This window comes from Marmota monax, unplaced genomic scaffold, assembly GCF_021218885.2.
Source record: "Marmota monax isolate L192 unplaced genomic scaffold, Marmota_monax_Labrador192_F-V1.1 WCK01_AAM20220418_F8-fsc00064, whole genome shotgun sequence".
In the NCBI taxonomy this organism is placed as follows: domain Eukaryota; kingdom Metazoa; phylum Chordata; class Mammalia; order Rodentia; family Sciuridae; genus Marmota; species Marmota monax.
In genome coordinates this window covers 6297943-6314269 of record NW_026694542.1, presented here as the reverse complement: position 1 = coordinate 6314269, position 16327 = coordinate 6297943, and positions in this window count along the sequence as shown.

The window sequence follows — 16327 nt, the reverse complement described above, 5'->3', positions numbered from 1 at the left end:
TGTCCTGTGTTGGGGTACAGGAGCTGGAGGAAGGAGAAACCTACAAAATGAGGAAAGAAGACTTCTATGTCCCCCCCTCCAGGGAAGCTTACTAGTTCATCCATTTACCTACTAATTAATTAATTAACTAATTAATCAATTCATTCAGTGTTCCAGTTAGTGCTGGATCCTGGGTGATAAATAAGGTGAGGCTTGTAGTCAACATGGAAATGATGTACACATGAGCTAGAGGAGTACCAACTGGGGGTGCTAGGATAGAGGTGTGCACAGGGTTCTGGGAGAACATGGATGGCACAGTTTTGGGAGAAGCCAAGATGTTGTTGCCTCCCCCAGGGGTGGCTGGGCTTCACTGAGGGAAGGGGAGGAAGGGCTTCCTGGCTAAGGAAGAGACTGAACCTTTTGACATTTTATGTCTAGGTGGTGCTGTCTGCATCAGTTGTGATTACTGCAACAAAAATACCACAGACTAGGTGGCTTAAGAACAACAGGCATTTCTTAAGGTTCTGAAGGTTGGAAGTCTGAGGTCAGGGTGCTACCATAGCCTCCAGGAGGGTCCTTTTCTGGGTTGCAGACCACTGACTTGTATTCTCACATAGTGGAAAGAGAGCTAATGAGCCCTCTGTTTTTTTTTCCTTCCCCCTTTTAAATAAAGGCACTAGGGGGTGACTCCCTCTCTCAGGTTGCGGGCACTCCCATCCTTGGGAGCGTATTGTCCCTTTATACTAAATCTCTTGTTGTTACTTATATATCTGGTATGTCCTTAAATTCCTTTATGTGACATGGTCAAGACCATGGAAGTTCCAAGGAATGGTCTCCTCTGCTCTTGGAGACTTCTTTGGACTCTTATGTGATGGCAGGGAGGCTGACGCAGGAGGATTGCAAGTTCAAGTCCAGCCTGGGTAACTGAATGACACACTGTCACAAAACAAAACAAAACAAAACAAACCCTGAAAAGGATGTACCTTATAGGTAGAGTGCTTACTTATTATGTGCAAGGGCCTGAGTTCAGTTCCCAGAAACACACACACACACACACACACACACCGCAATAAATAGGTAGATAGATAAATAAATAAACAAACAAAGCACTAATCCCATTCTTGACAGCTCCATCCCCAGACCTAATTATTCCCAGATTCCACACCTTCTAATACTATCATCTTGGAGGGTAGGATTTCAACAGTTCATATAGATCCTGAGAGAGTGAGACAGGGTCAGAAACAAAGACCCCCATGTGCATGCTTTAAAGAATTAGCATATGTTTCCCCACCATTCAATTTTTCTTAGGATGATGAGGTAAAGAGGTGACTAATGGGATTTCCCCTATTCCCTGTTTATCCTGTACTTTCTATCTGCCTTGATTCTCACCAATAAGAAGGAGACCAGTACCGGATGGGACAAAACAGAGGGGACAAATGAGTAATGATTAAGTTTCAAAGTCACAGGAGCAGGTTTCACATAGAAAGATTTGGGGAGAAGATGTAATCAGCCCAAAGTGATTTTTCTCTTCCTGGAAACATGAAAGTTGTGGTGCTCTTGGAGAATGGGTGTTAAGAGGAGAAGCCATGGTAGTGAGAGACAGCTAGGAAAAATGAGTGGTGGGGAAACGTGAATTCTTTGAAATATCATCCCAGGCAGGAGGATTGCAGGTTAGGTGGGCAGAAGATAAAAAGAATAGATGAATCTCAGAGGCCAGGGCAAGCCAGTCCTCAGGGATCCAGGGCAGGACCCTGACACCAAAGTGGTGTGCCCTAGTTGGGGCCTGTGGACCTCAGGCTGGTCAAGGGCCAGGAGGAGTATCTGGCCCTGCAAATGTGTGGAAGGGCCGAGTGTTAAATGTATAGTGCAAGGCGGTAAAGAGTGCTCCAAGGGCCAGGGGACAGAGTAGCAGCTATAAGAGGTCATACCAGCTCCCCCATGCTTGCCTCAAGAAACAAAGCAAAGGTCAGAGGCAAAGTGAATATTTGGCAGGGATCCAAAGCCAATGCCCAGCCAGAGTCAGAGCTGATCAGTTGTGGAAGGCCTTCTAGGTGGTGGTTTCTGAGGTGATCATGACCAAGTGTAGTGCCTCCAACCCTGGCTTGCATAGAGATCCCAGAAAGCAAATCTTTAAGGGCAAAGCAGGAGGAGGGGTTTGCAGTGAGTTAACAGGCTGAACTGTGACTCCCCAGATGCATACGTTGAAGTCTGAACTCCTGGTACCTTGGAATGTGAATGCATTTGGAGATAGCACCTTTAAAAAGGTAATTAAGTTAAAGCAAGATCATCCGGGTGGGCCCTAATGATTGGTGTCTTTGGAAGAAGTGGCAGTTAGGACACAGACCACGTGGGGGCAGAGAGATGGTCATGTGAAGACACAGTAAGAGGCAGCTGTTGGCATGCCAAGGAGGGAGACCTCAGAAGAAACCACAACTGCCAACACCTTGATGTGACTTCTAACCTCTGGAACTGTGAGAAAAATAAAGTCTTGTTGTTGAAGCCCACCCAGTCTGTTTTTGTTGTTGTTGTTGTGACAGCCCTTGCAAACAGTAGAGTGGCCATCAATTTCCTTTCTAAGTGAATTCCAAGCCCACGTACAGGTGATCTACAAGTGCTTACTGAGCGCTTTCTAAGACCAGGCACCCTGCCAGCTGCTCCCCAGGGTACTCCCTGTCCTTGAGGAACTTGCCGGAGGACTAAACCTTTGCAGAGGAATTTATGATCAGAAGTACCTTCCTTGAAGAAGTACCCATGGGAAACCCCAGCTGTCTCATGGGTGATCTCATCAGATCCCACATTATGAGTCATTTATCTCCATCTTCCCCTAGCTTTAGAGGTTTTCAGATACTGAGGATCAGAGACATAAGTGCAGCATCAGTAAGTGGAAGAAACACCGACTCCTAATTCTCAAAACATATTGTCTCTGAGTATCATCAACTCTTCTGATGCACCTGTTCAACTTTGGTGTATCGGCCAGTGGGAATAGACTTTGGTGGGTGTTCTTGAGATGTGATATGAAGCACTTGATATGGGAGGATCAGATCCCATTTCTTATGAAGCAGTAGGTTGGAGCATGACTCTTTCAAACAATGACCTCTGGATATTTTCTCGGTTGGAAAGAATCAGTTTTGGGTAGTTCTGAAGATCCCACTTGGATGCCATTCGCCAAGCCTTGTCATGTCTTCCTGGGCCTCATCAGTTCCTTTTTCTTTCCAAGATGGGGAAAGATGCTCCCTGACCCCACCCATCCTGTGTGGGACACCACAAACTTGGTGGAGAATGCTTGGACCTGTAAGGCTTGTGACTGATAAACCTTGGGGTTCTTGAGGGAGGGGGGATGAGTGGGTGGCAGCTTTGCTAAGAAAGAAGAGACATGTATAATTGCCACTGACATTGGCCACCTCTGTAGGTCTCTAATAGAGATCCTTGTCTCTAATGGGATGCCTTCCAGGGAGATGGCATTGACTTGATCAATCAATTGTGACTTCATTAGTCTCTCCCTGATATTAATAGTAGCGGATACCCAGCCTCCAAGGGCCAGCTTAGGCCTCCTTGTACCTGGAGGAAAGGGGTCAGGATGGGAGGGCTCATGTCATAAAGGAGGGGGCTGGCTTTCCTTCTCTCAAGACCAGATCTGTTCTCATGCTTAATTAGTTGCTCCTAGGAAAGATTAAATAAAAAAAGAAAAAGAACCAAAAAATGTAGGTTGATAAAGTACTTGGTGTTTATGAAGCTGTCAAATCCTCTGATCTCAGGCTTTCTGGATTCCTCCTGAACTTCTGTTTATCCTACATATAGCATCTTATTTAATCCTTACCATGGCCCTCTGATTATCTTCATTTAGAGGAAAAAAACAGAGACCCAGGGAGGTTAAGGATCTTCCCTAACTGTCCAGTTTAAGGGCCATGCAAAGGAAAATTTTATAAAATTTTCTACTGTTCAAATACATGCCAACCATATCATTTAAAATCAGGGGTCATAATCCACAGGCTAAATTCACCCACTGTTCATTTCTTTATGGCTTGCAATCTAAAAATGGTTCTTTTTTTTACATTTTTAATGGTCAAAAAATCAAAACAATAATGATATTTGATGACATGTGAAAATTACACAAAATTCAAATTTTGGTGTCTGTAAATAGAGTTTTATTGGAACACAGGCCTGCTCATTCACTTCTAGGTTATCTGTGGCTGCTGTTGCCCTGCCACGACAGAGTTGAGTGGTTGTGACAGAGACTCTGTAGCCAGCAAAACCTAAAATATTTACTTTCAGACTTTTACAGAAAATGTTTGCCAAGCCCATTCAAACTGGTTATTATCCCAAATGACAAAGGGAAAGATGAGTTCAGACACGGACTTATCACTTTATTGAGAACCAACTTTGTTAGACATAATTAAACACTGACAATTTCAAACACATCCAACACCATTCCATCTCCTGTCAGGAATGGCCCCGCAAGGGTTTTAGGATTTATAAGCATCGTTAAATATTGCAGAAGAAATTGCTCAGCCACTTCAGTGATTTGCCTTGAAGGTACTTAATAGTTTCAAGTAAATGCTAGGGTTGGAGTTATGAATATAATTTGAATAGCTTGCTAATTTCTTTGTTTCTCGATTATCACGTGTGTGTGATTACTGCAAAAACAAAAAACAAAAAGCAAAATTATTGACTATCCCCAGAGTTTCTCAGCTCTGGGTGTGTGGATGTCTAATTGCTCAATGGTGGTGATACATATCATGTTTGTCTATTTCAGCTAAAAGTGAAACAAAGGAAGAAGGAAAAGAAGAAGATGACCTCTGCAGGCTATTACCAGACCACTGGTTTTATTGAAACACACTTTCAAAAGAACATGCATGAGTGAGCTCTCTTTCCAGTCCAAGGGTGTTTGATTCCTCTGTGATAAAAAAAATTCTCTGACCTGGAAGGAAAATATCCAAAGAAAGGCAGAAGGGGAAGATTCTTTCTTGCTAGTTTCTAATATAGCTCCCTTTGATTGGAGAAAGAACTCTTGTCCTCAACAGCTGGCTGTGGTCCGGGTTGACTGTACTTACCCCATGGCCTCCTGCAAGCTCCACCTTCTCTGTGAACTTTCTGGTCTCTGGGCTGCATCTCCATTGTGTCTCACATTGTGTCTCACACAAGCACCTGCCTGATATGAAGGATACTTGTCCATAGGTGAGGTCTTGTTTTCTTATTTCTGTATCCATCAGAAAGTCAAGTCTCACTAAACAGTTATCAAATGAATGAATGGATAGAATCAAGGAGCCTTGTTAGGGAAAGTGCCCACTGGCCTGGAATGCTGGAGCTGAATGTAATACTTCCTTCTCCTCTGGTTAAAAGAGAAGAGGGACAGTATCCATCAGGCCCCTGGGGAAGAGTGCTGACCAAAGTACCCCACTGAACAGAGGGTAGAGAAAACAGGCCAGAGAAGGTGAACATGAGGACTGACGTTCAAAATAAGCCCAAAGTCTTGCTGGCAGTGATGTGGACCCGCTCTGTTCAGCACCTGTGGTTGCCTTGACCACATTTGGACCTCATAATGGCCCCATTGGGAGAAGGTTATTTGTGTGTGTGTGTGTGTGCTGGAGAGTGAACCGTATCCCTAGCAAAGAAACCAAGCCCAGATTATTTAAACTCCCTGATGTCACTTAGTTAAAAACAACTAAGTAAGGACTTACACTTGATTTTTTTTTCTTAATTTTTTTTTGTAGTTGTAGACGGACAGCATGTCTTTATTTTATTTATTTATTTTTATGTGGTGCTGAGGATCGAACCCAGTGCCTCACATGTGCTAGCAAGGGCTCTGCCACTGAGCTACAGCCCCAGCCCATACTTGATCTTTTCTCTAGAACCTGGTGAATATTCTTTCAGGAGAAGCTCTGCCTACTTTGATGGTGTTGGTTTCACAGAAAAACCCAAACCTCCTCATTCCTGCTTTTTGGCAATCTTGGACCCTCTAGGTGATTATCATACTCTATCATATTTAGTATCTCTCCCCAAACAAAAGAATACAACCACATGCTGATGCACTCATGCCATCACAGGACTTTTATTATTTTTTATTATTAATTTTTGCAGTGCTAGGGATGGAATCCAAGGCCTCGTGCTACCCCTCCAGACGCCACTGGGCTTTTAATAGCTCTCTTGCAGTTGTTTTAGTCATAGAATCCTTCCCTGACAGTGGCACAGAGTCTGACCTTGGAGAGTGCAGGGACTGAAACCGGGAGAGCCAAGTTCAGCAATCAGGTGCAGGCACAGGTGCGCGGCTGAGGTGGGGCTGTAGGAAATGTGTGAGAAGCCTCTGGGAACCAGAGCAGAAAGGATGCTGAGAGCAAGGTCACTGCCGTCTGAGTTGGTGGCTGCAAGCAAAGCTGTGGGTCAGGGTGGACATTTGGGTGTATGGGAGGGAACGTCCACCTCCACACCACTGAATCCAGAGTGGGTCCTGGTGGATATATGGCATTCACTCTGGACAGGGTTGGGAGGAGTAGTTGTAGCTTTCACATTGAACTTACAGGAGTAGATGAGCTTTGTATAAGAGACTGTGGAATCTGGCCTTGGTCTGATGTGGACACTGGGTGAAGGTGAGACCAGTGCTGCCTTTGTGTCCCTCATGGCATTAGGCACTGTGCTGGGCAAGCAACGGTATGTTCAATGAATGGCCATGTCCAGACCCCCAAGCCAGGAGTCATCCAGTCTGTCAGTGATGTGGCTGGAATAGCTCAGACCTCAATCCACTCCTTTCCACCCTGAAGCCACCACCCTTGACAAAGACAGCATCTCCTTCCTCCAGGGGTTCTATAACAGCCTCCTATCCCTTCTCCTTACATTCCTGGAGTGTGACTTTCTCCCTCTGCTGTCGCTCCCAATTTGTTCTCCACGCTGTATTCAGGGATCTCTTCAAAATGCGACTCTGATTGTGTGTCTGAACCCCCACTCCTGCCCCATTCTTTAGCTCTCACCTCAAACATCTTTTTCTTCAATCAGGTCAAGCCCTTCTGTTATTTGCTCTCAAAGTATCATGTGCTATTCCTTCCAAGTCCTTATCATGGTTTTTAATTATACATTTTTTTGCATGTGATTAATAGATTAATTTCCTTTTCCTCCACTAAACTCTAAATTCCATGAGGAGAAGGACAGTGTCTATTTTTTGCTCATCCATGACCGTGTTTCCTAAGCAACCAAGACAGTCTGTAACTTGGTAGTTGTTAAATGCAAAAAATAAACAAATCCATTTTAGTGAATGAAAGACATAATGAACAAATAGATGGAGATGTGACCTGGACTGACGGCTGGGCAGGGACCAGAGGGAACACGCAGAGAGACAAACATGGAGACCTCTTGCCTTCTGCGAGAGTGTGGATACTCACTTTTGAAACACTTAAAAACATGTTCCATTATTCTAAGACGTTTTCCTAAAATAGATTTAGTGAACAAAAACTTGGAATCACATAATATAATCTGGCTAACAAAACAAAACAAAGAAAAACCCAAATTTGTTCTTATCTAGGTAAAAACAAATTAGAAATTAATATAACATTTGTGGACCTTTTAGAATAAGATGGAGAAGAATGTGATAAGGTAAGTGGACAGAATGGGTTTGTGTAGGATGGGATCCCTCCTTTGGCCACTTGGTGCTTGAATGTACTTGGCTTTGGGCCAAAGACACCTACCTACTTTAGTGCGCTGCTTTCTCCAGAAACCTCCTCTCCTTCCACCTGTACATCCAGGGCAAATGAGTTGACTCCACTTACCAGATGGGACCAATGAAGCTAAGCAAGCACAGTAACTAGGAGAAGCAACAAATATGTCTTCTCCTTAGCCCATGCCCTTCCTTCATCCAGTGCCTAAATACGGCTCCCTATCCCACTCCTCTTAGCTGTCACACAATCCATCCTTACATCCCTACCTGCCTCGGCAGGCTGGCACAATACTTGTTCCCCACACCCCCTGGGTGTTTGGTGCCCAAGCAACCAGTCTGGCTTCCATCTCTGCTTTTACCTCCCTGGGTCAGTCCTTCTGGAGCAGGGTAAAGAGCGGTGGAGAAGTGGTCGTGGAAAGACTCTAGGCTTTGGATTCAGACCTTGGTTCAGAACACAGTGGATATTGCAATTTACTAAACATCTTGGAGCTTTGCTTTCTCATTTGTGAAAAAGTATAGTAAGATCTAACCTTGCACGATCGCTGTAAGGACTGATTGTATGCAGCGGCTAGCAGACACTTTGCATACTGTCGGAGTCCACTGATATTCGCTCCTAACTTCTTTTCCTGTCTCTCCTTCAGGAAGGAGTATGGTACAGAGTTTGGGTGTGTATGGGTTTTTCAGCCAGGCTGATCTGGGTGAGATCCTGGCTTGGCCATGGACTTGCTCTGTGTTCTTGTACAAATAGTTTAACCTCTCTGAGCCTCCCTTTTCTCATCTGTAAACTGGAGCTAGCAGGTGGAGAAATTGAGCGTCACAAAAGATAATGTATGTTCAGTGCCTGGTACAGAGACAGGAGTGAAATCATTGCATGCAAATCTCCTCTTCTCTGTTCCTTTGTGAATTGATGGAGTGATTCATAGTTATTTGCCCCTCAAGGGGTGATTGAGTTTTCCAAAGCTCACAAATGGACACGCACATACACACCCTCCAAAGGAAATGTGAGCCCAGAAGTACCCCTGTAGAATATTAACTAAGACATCTGCTTTCACAGCCTGTCTGCACAAAGGGCTGTTTGTGGATCCACTTGCGTTGGTATGCCAACGGTGTACCAAACCACAGCTTTGTACAAGGCGGAACCTCTGCAGCTGACGGGACGGGCTCTGTCTGAGCCACGCAGCTGCTGAGACATCCTGGGTGACAAGACACCCCCTCTGTTATTTCAGTGTAGCTCCTGTCACTTCATTTATAAAAATGGCCTTAAAAGGAAACCCAAACCTCACATTCAGAGGTGTTTATTCCATATGTTCACAGATGGGGGTCAAACATTCCTTTTTAGAATCTTCCTCAGCACCTGGAAACAGAGAATGGCTGGAAAGGGCCGAGTATTCCATGTGCTACAGAGATGCATTTAGTGCTCCAGAAGCTCCTTACACACCCATTTTTCATCACCTTTATGTGAAGGGGGGAGAGAGGGGAATGATTTCTTCCAAATGTCACCTGCCTCAAACTGCACTTAAAGGAATCCTGGGTTGTGGAGTCAGACTCACCTGTGCTTAAAACCTGACCCTGCCATTTATTTACCTGGAGCAGAAGCTGTGATCTTTTTGAACCTCAGTTAATCATCTGTAAAATGGGAGAGGAAAGAGTCCCCACCTCACGAGGTTGTTTGGAAGAAATGCTGTCCTCTTGGTTCAACTCCAGCCCGGAACAGTGCAGCCACTTGGCAGTGTCCCTCCTTCTTTCCCTTTATTTTTTTCGGAGGTGCATTCACAGGGTGGGTTCATTAGGTGTGATGACACTAAGATCCCTCAAACAAGGAATGATTATAGACGGCCACCCAGTCTGTGGGTTGTGAGTCTCTAGGTTGCTTATGAGTACTACTTTCAGGGTCTTGACCTGTCTGTCCAAGCAGAGGAAGGCACATATGAAAGTTATGGGTACAAATGCCTGGACACAGGTCCCAGGTGCTCTCTCACTTGCTCACTAGACCATAACTTCCACTTGCTTCTTCTCACCTTAGCCATTTTGTAGTTGTGGCCACAGAGGAACTTCCTTCCCTCCCAGTGTGCAGATGACTTCCCAGGGCACTGAAAGCCTCCTGGTGTGCGGCTGGCTGAGATTTAAGCAGTGCCTGGCCATCAGGCAAGGGATGCTTGCTTCAGGCTATTTCTTCTCCACCAATGTCCAACGCATCCCCACCCACTTCTCTAGGTCATTTTATTTGCCCTTCCCATTTGTGGCCACTAAGTGGGAAGAGCATGGGTCTTCAAATCAGATCACAGATTCAGGATTGCCCCCTTTGTGGGAGACTTCTAACAATTACTTAATCTTTCTGAGTCTCATTTCCCTTACCTGTAAAGGAGTTATGCTTGTTTTAGCATTTCCAAAATGCCTTGTATGGAGCTGGTTTGTTGGGTTCCCCAGGTGCCACAGGGAAAGTTAGGTAAGTATGGGCAACATTGGGTCAGGCAAAGAGAAAGACACTTCTTTACTGTAGAGCTTCACTTTCTGCAATGTAAATCTTCAACACTTCCAAACTTATGTCGCCCCATTTATTTCCCCCCAATTGGAATATCCCCTTCTATATGAAAGGTGATAATGTGCAGTGGATAAGGACATAGAGTTGGGAATGAAAGTGGCTGAGAACAAGCCCCATCTTTGCCACCTACTGTTTGTGTTTGTTATTTACTGCTGTGTAACAAATGACCTCACACGTAGTGGTTGAAATCATGCATGTGGCTGTGGGTCTGAAATTATCTCACAGTTGTGTGGGTCAGGAGAACCGACCTGTCTCACACTTGGCTTCAATCAAGGTGTTAACCAGCGTTGGGGTCTCATCTGAAATCTCCACTGGGGCAGGATCTGCTTCCAAGCCCGCGTGGGTATTAGTAGAATTGTATCCTGGGGGCTGTTGGCTGGAGACTGCTGTTCATTTTTTACTACACGAGTCTCTCTGATCCAAGCGCCTCTTCATCAAAGCCAGCAAGGGAGGGAGTCTTCCAGCAAAGATGGAAGTCACAATCTCACAAAGCCTAATCACAATGACAGCCTGTTGCCCATGCTGTATTCTACTGGTTAGAAGCAGTCACTAGGTCTACCCACACTCAAGGAAAGAGACTACACAGGGTGTAGACATCAGGAGACAGGGGTCAGCGGGGGGCCATTGGAGAGTCTTTGTCACACCAGGGTGTGACTTTGGGCAGTTGCCACTTTTAGCTGTAACATTGTGATAGGATAGATAGTATTTTCTTTATAAGGTTATCATGATTGAATCAACCTATATAAAACAGTGTCTGGCAAACAATAGACCCTATATTAATATTTGCTTCTATTATTACCTATTCTGTTTCTGGCATGAAGAGAGACACCTACAGTAAACACTGGCGGCTTGCATGAATCAAGGAGGGAACTGAACTCTGGGCATCATGCTTTAAGGAAGGTTGCCCTACTTAGGAATTCTATGTGAAGCATCCAGCACAGTCCTTGGCACAGGCTAGGTCTCTGGTCAGTGTCAGTCCCCACTCCTGATTCCAGACTGCGATGTCTAGGCTGAGATTTAAAGCCCCAGAGGGTCAGGTCCAGCTTCTCCCTCTCTTCATGACCTCCCTCTCTCCCTCTCTTTCTCCTTTCTTTCCCTTCCTCTCTCCTCCACCAAGAGTCATTTTCTCGGTACAGTACCTGGTATGGTGCCATGAGCAGTTAAATGCTTCTTAGTGGCTCTGGAAGAGGCTGGCCATGACAATTAAGGGCACTTCAGGGGACCGAGCAACCATGGAAATGAGGTGAATGGGGGAAGAGAGAATAAAGGTCTAAAGATGTGGGGGAAAAAGACCCAGAAAGGACCACTTTGAAGAGCAATCCTATTTTTTCCTTTATGTATCTAAGAGTTTTGAGGTGTTTTAATAAATCACTCTTAAAAATCTTAAAAACACTGCCTCGTTGTTTTTTTTTTTCAACTCAGCTACACTTAGTTACTATGTTCAAAGCAGATATTTCTTTCCAGTCTTCTCTGCAAATGGTAGCTTGGCATCCACTTTTAAGCAAATTAAAATTGATTTGCTTTTTGATTTTCATGATACCTCTCGAGTGAATAAAAACAGCGGATGTCTCCCCAGGACTCTGCACTTCCAAAATGCTTTCACACACATGGCATTTGAATCCTGTGACAATCCAGCAAAAGGGCTGTTGTTGTTTTCTTCACTTTAGAATGGACGACATGCTGGGGTGGCTGAAGTGAAGCCACTTGGGACAGATGTCAGGACCTTATCACAGCATCTGACTCCAGGCCAGGGCACTCCTCCTGCAGTGGTCGCAGGCGGGGATAGTAACGGGAGCTCATTCATAACTTGGGGGAACTTGACTCAGGCCATTGTCTATCACATCATCTGTTGGTTGACACAGGGGGAACTGTGACCATCTTTCGCTTTGAGAAGGGGTCTCCTACTCTTCTTTCTGGGCCTCCCTGAGTCTTACAGGACACCCTTCTATTTAAGTGGCCTTCCCACCAACAGCATAGGAATGATTAGAAGTCAGACAGGGGAGGGGGATGGGGCCGCCTGGAACAGCTTTCTTGGCTTGCAGGGAAGGAAGACTCCCTGACGTCTGATGGCCTCTATTCCTTTTGCTGGCTGCCCTCTGCAGAGCGGAGGGACTCTGGGCTGTGATGGCAGCCACAGGGCAGCATGTTCAGGGCCTCTGACCACTTCTGCTCTCTCAGTGCTCACAGCCAGCAGCCAGAGCCTTTCAATCGTTTCCTCTTGGAATGTTCTGGATCTAGTGACTCAATGGGACCCATCTCCCGCATCCACATTGCTTTTGTTCATTGGTTCTCAACCAGGGGTGATCCCCTCACTCCACCCCAGCTACTTCCCAGCTGAGCCCTGGGGACACTTGGCAATGTCTGGAGATGGTTAGGGTCGACACAACTTAGCAGGAAGGAGGGATTGTCATTGTCATTTAGGGGTGGTGGTGGCCAGGGATGTTGCTAAATGTCCTCCAATGCACAGAACATCCCTCAATGACAAAAACATTCCCACCCCAAATTGCCACTAGTGCTGAGGCTGAGAAGTGCTGCTGAGCCTTATTCTTTTAGGAGCCTCAATGGGTCTGGGGGTCCAGGTGGAAGAAGATGACTGGACGCTTGTCTCAGGGTATCCCGTCACTGTCCTGTGTCCCCGGCTTATTTAGCTCACCCTTGTGTATTTTAATTCTGTTTTCAGCTGCTACTGTCTGATAGGGCAGAAGTGTCTTCCCCATAGATCCTCTGCCTGGCCTGCTCTTGGCCGTGGCCTCCCGGCTCTGGCTGGGAATTCATATGCTACTGTTTGGAGAGAGTCATATTTTTTACAGCAACATAACCCATTTTACCTTTATAGTAATTGTTTTGGAATAAGAAGTAATCATCCAGGACTGACCAACTTGCTTTACTAAGCGCTCCTTTCTCACTCCTGGCAAATTGCTTTGAGAATTGAACAAAGCCCGGCTCAATCATGCAGGATATCCATTCCAAAGGATGCCTGTGAAGTAAATCTCTGTTAAGCCAGCCCCAGTCAGGCCTCCTTCTCCTCTTTCCTGGGGATCAAATGGTGAGCGTGCGCTTCGTTCCACATGGCCCTCGTCTTAGGGATGGATGCCGTAAGCCTGGGGCTTGACCAGGGTGTTCTCCATGCTCATGGGATTGCACAGGAAACCTGCAGCAATAGACAGTTATATTAAAGAGCTTTTGCTGGTGGGGGGCTGATGCCAGGGTTGGTGCTTTCCATGTGGTTGTTGAACTTAATTTATGGAAATCTTTTCCTGATGTATGTTCTGTGGTATGTTAAATAGATATTGATCAAAGAAAGTAGTCAGATAAATTGGGGGACTCGTGTTCTTTATGGCAAGACTTCTCACAGTCTCTATAGAGTTAACGAGCTCTGTGAATTGTCAAGAGGAGTCTATAGCATCTCCCAAGTTTATTTTTATGGAGCATTTCCCAGGATTAATGATCTGCTGAAAAGAACTTTGGACTATTGAAAAGGGGTGAAGGAATTAGATATCTTTTCCCCACTTCCCTCCGCTTCCATTGATAACATCCCAGATCATTGTTCTGGAGAAATCCTCTTTTCTTTCATGAAATGGGGTTTTGCCATTTAGCTGCTTTGATGGGAACCATAGACTCTCTCACCTCAAGGATTTTGAAAATGCTGCTCTCTTTCCCTGTAGAGGCTTCTACCTTCCCCCCTTTCCCAAGTTAACTTCCCTTCCTCTTCTCTTAGGACTCAACTTGCACATCACACCCTTGGAGAAGTGTTTCCTGAACCTTGACCCCTGAACTCACTAAGTTGCCACAAGACTCGATGTAAAGCTGGGCATGGTGGCGCACGCTTGTAATCCCAGCAGCTCTGGAGGCTGAGGCAGGAGGATCTCGAGTTCAAAGCCAGCCTCAGCAACAGCAAGGTGCTGAGCAACTCTGTGAGACCCTGTCTCTAAACAAAATACAAAATAGGGCTGGGGAGGTGGCTTAGTGGTCTAGTGCCCCTGGTACCACTCCACTTTCCCCAAAAATAGATGAGAGAGAGAGAGAGGACATCATATGTATATTTTTGTGTGTTCCTGGCATTTGGTTTTGAAGTCCAAGAAAAGGATAGTGGTTGTTGGTACTCATGGGAAGCTAATATATGCTGATGGAAAGCTGCCAATCTCAGTTCATAACAAGAGCCCTCTCCCTGGCTCAGGTGGCAACCTCCCAGAGGCCTGTGCCTCCATGGTGGCCCCTGTCCCTGCCTGTGCTGTAGGGAGAGTGCACTGGCATGTGAGTCGGGAGCCCAGGTTTCCAGGCTACATTGCACATATACTCCCAGTTCCAAGGTCTGTGGCCATGTGAGTGATTGAGCTGTAACATGCTGATCTCTTGAGTAAATTATTTCTAGTTCTATGATCTCCCCACAAATGCTATTATGGAAAAACTGCTGCTGCCTTGACTGTTAATTATGTGATCGGGAGGCAATGAATGGATATAACAAGAGCTAACATCCCTGCAGCACCACCAGGCTTATGAATCAAGCCCCTATGAGACTCCTGTCTCAGGGTGATGCTAAGATGCTAAGCTGTGGCCCTTCTGCTCATTCTCTTATTCATTCAACAGATACCGATTGAGCTTGACCTTGAGCCAGGCTTCATCTGTGTTGGATGCAGGGGGCAATAGAAATGAATAAGAGAGGGGCTTTACCCCCAAAGGGATCATCCTCAGCTTCTCCAAACCAGATGCACCCACCTCTCCCTGGCTGTGCCTTCACTCTGCACCCAGATACATTCACTTCTTGAAGCCACTCACCTTTGTCACTGTAGCCATTATTCTAGTTCATCTGTGCCACCTCTTGCCTCTGTGGTCTAGACTCTCATTTTACAGGTGAAGACTGACATATGGGTGGGGGTTAGTTACTCACATGTTTTCTGCTCTGGGAAGTATTCAGTGTAAATGCTGTTCCCTTTCCCTGCCTCTTACTCTGGCTGCTTCATACCGGTGGTAGGGTTTGGTCTGCGTGTCAAAGGCTTAGACCGCTGTCCATGGTGCTATCGGGAGGTGGTGGAACTTTAAGGAGATGGGGCCTAGTGGAAGGAGGTTAGGTCATTGGGGGTGTGCTCTTGAATGGGATATTGGGGCCTTGGCTCTTCCTTTTTCAATCTATTTGCTTCCTGGCTACGATGAGGTGAGCAGCTTCCTCTGCCATGTGCTCTTGCCATGATGTTCTGTGCTGCCACAGGCCCAAATGCAATAGGCCAACCAACTATGGACTGAAACCATGAGCCAAAATGAAACTTTCCTCCTCACAAGTTGATTATCTCAGGTATTTCGTCATAGTAATGGAGAGCTGACTAACACAGCAGGGTTTGTGGTGCCTGGTTTTGTGGGAAAGAGGCTCTACTAGTCTTCCTGACCTTTTCATCCCAGGACTCCAAGAACTCTCTCCTTATCCCATTCCTGACCCAGGACAGCATCCTCATGGTCCTGTGGGTTCTATGGCTTAGATTTTGGGTGGGAATAGGAGTCCCCCATTCTGGCTTCATCCACAATCTACATTTGCCCTTTCAGCTTCGTCATTTTTATCTTTGGGGGGACTACTGGGTCCAAAACTGGCCCTTAATCCATCTCATACACTCTCTCTCTCTCTGTGTCTCTGTTGGCTGATCAGCTGGAGGGAAGAAGAGTAGGTGCTGGTGTTCTGGTTCCAACCCTACCCCAGGCCTCTAAACTCAAATGGGCAGAACCCACCAGTTGGTGCTCTGCTTGATGAGAAGAGGGTCTGACTGTGTGGACACAATAATAAAAATATGGGCTCTGGGCCCAGGGAGAAACGAGTGTCCAAGTTTTTCATATCCCCCTACACCTCAGTTCTCTCATCTGAAAACAGGATAAGAAATGATCCTTTCCTAATAGCATTATGGAAGGCACACAGTGAGATAATCCATGTAAAGTGTGCAGTGCCCAGGACAGGGTAATTGCTCATTACAGGTCACCTGTTTTCATCTCGTACTAAGTGAAAAAACAAAAAGATCTTCAAGCTGGAAAAACCCATCACCAGAAGAGGAAAACAGAATCCGACAGATATGCAGCACCAGCGGAGGGCTGTCTAATGAAGAGTGCGCCGACTGTTTTTGAGGAGTGGAAATTCCCATCTGGAATTCACCTGGTGATTGTAACTGTTCCCTCCTGGCTGTGTA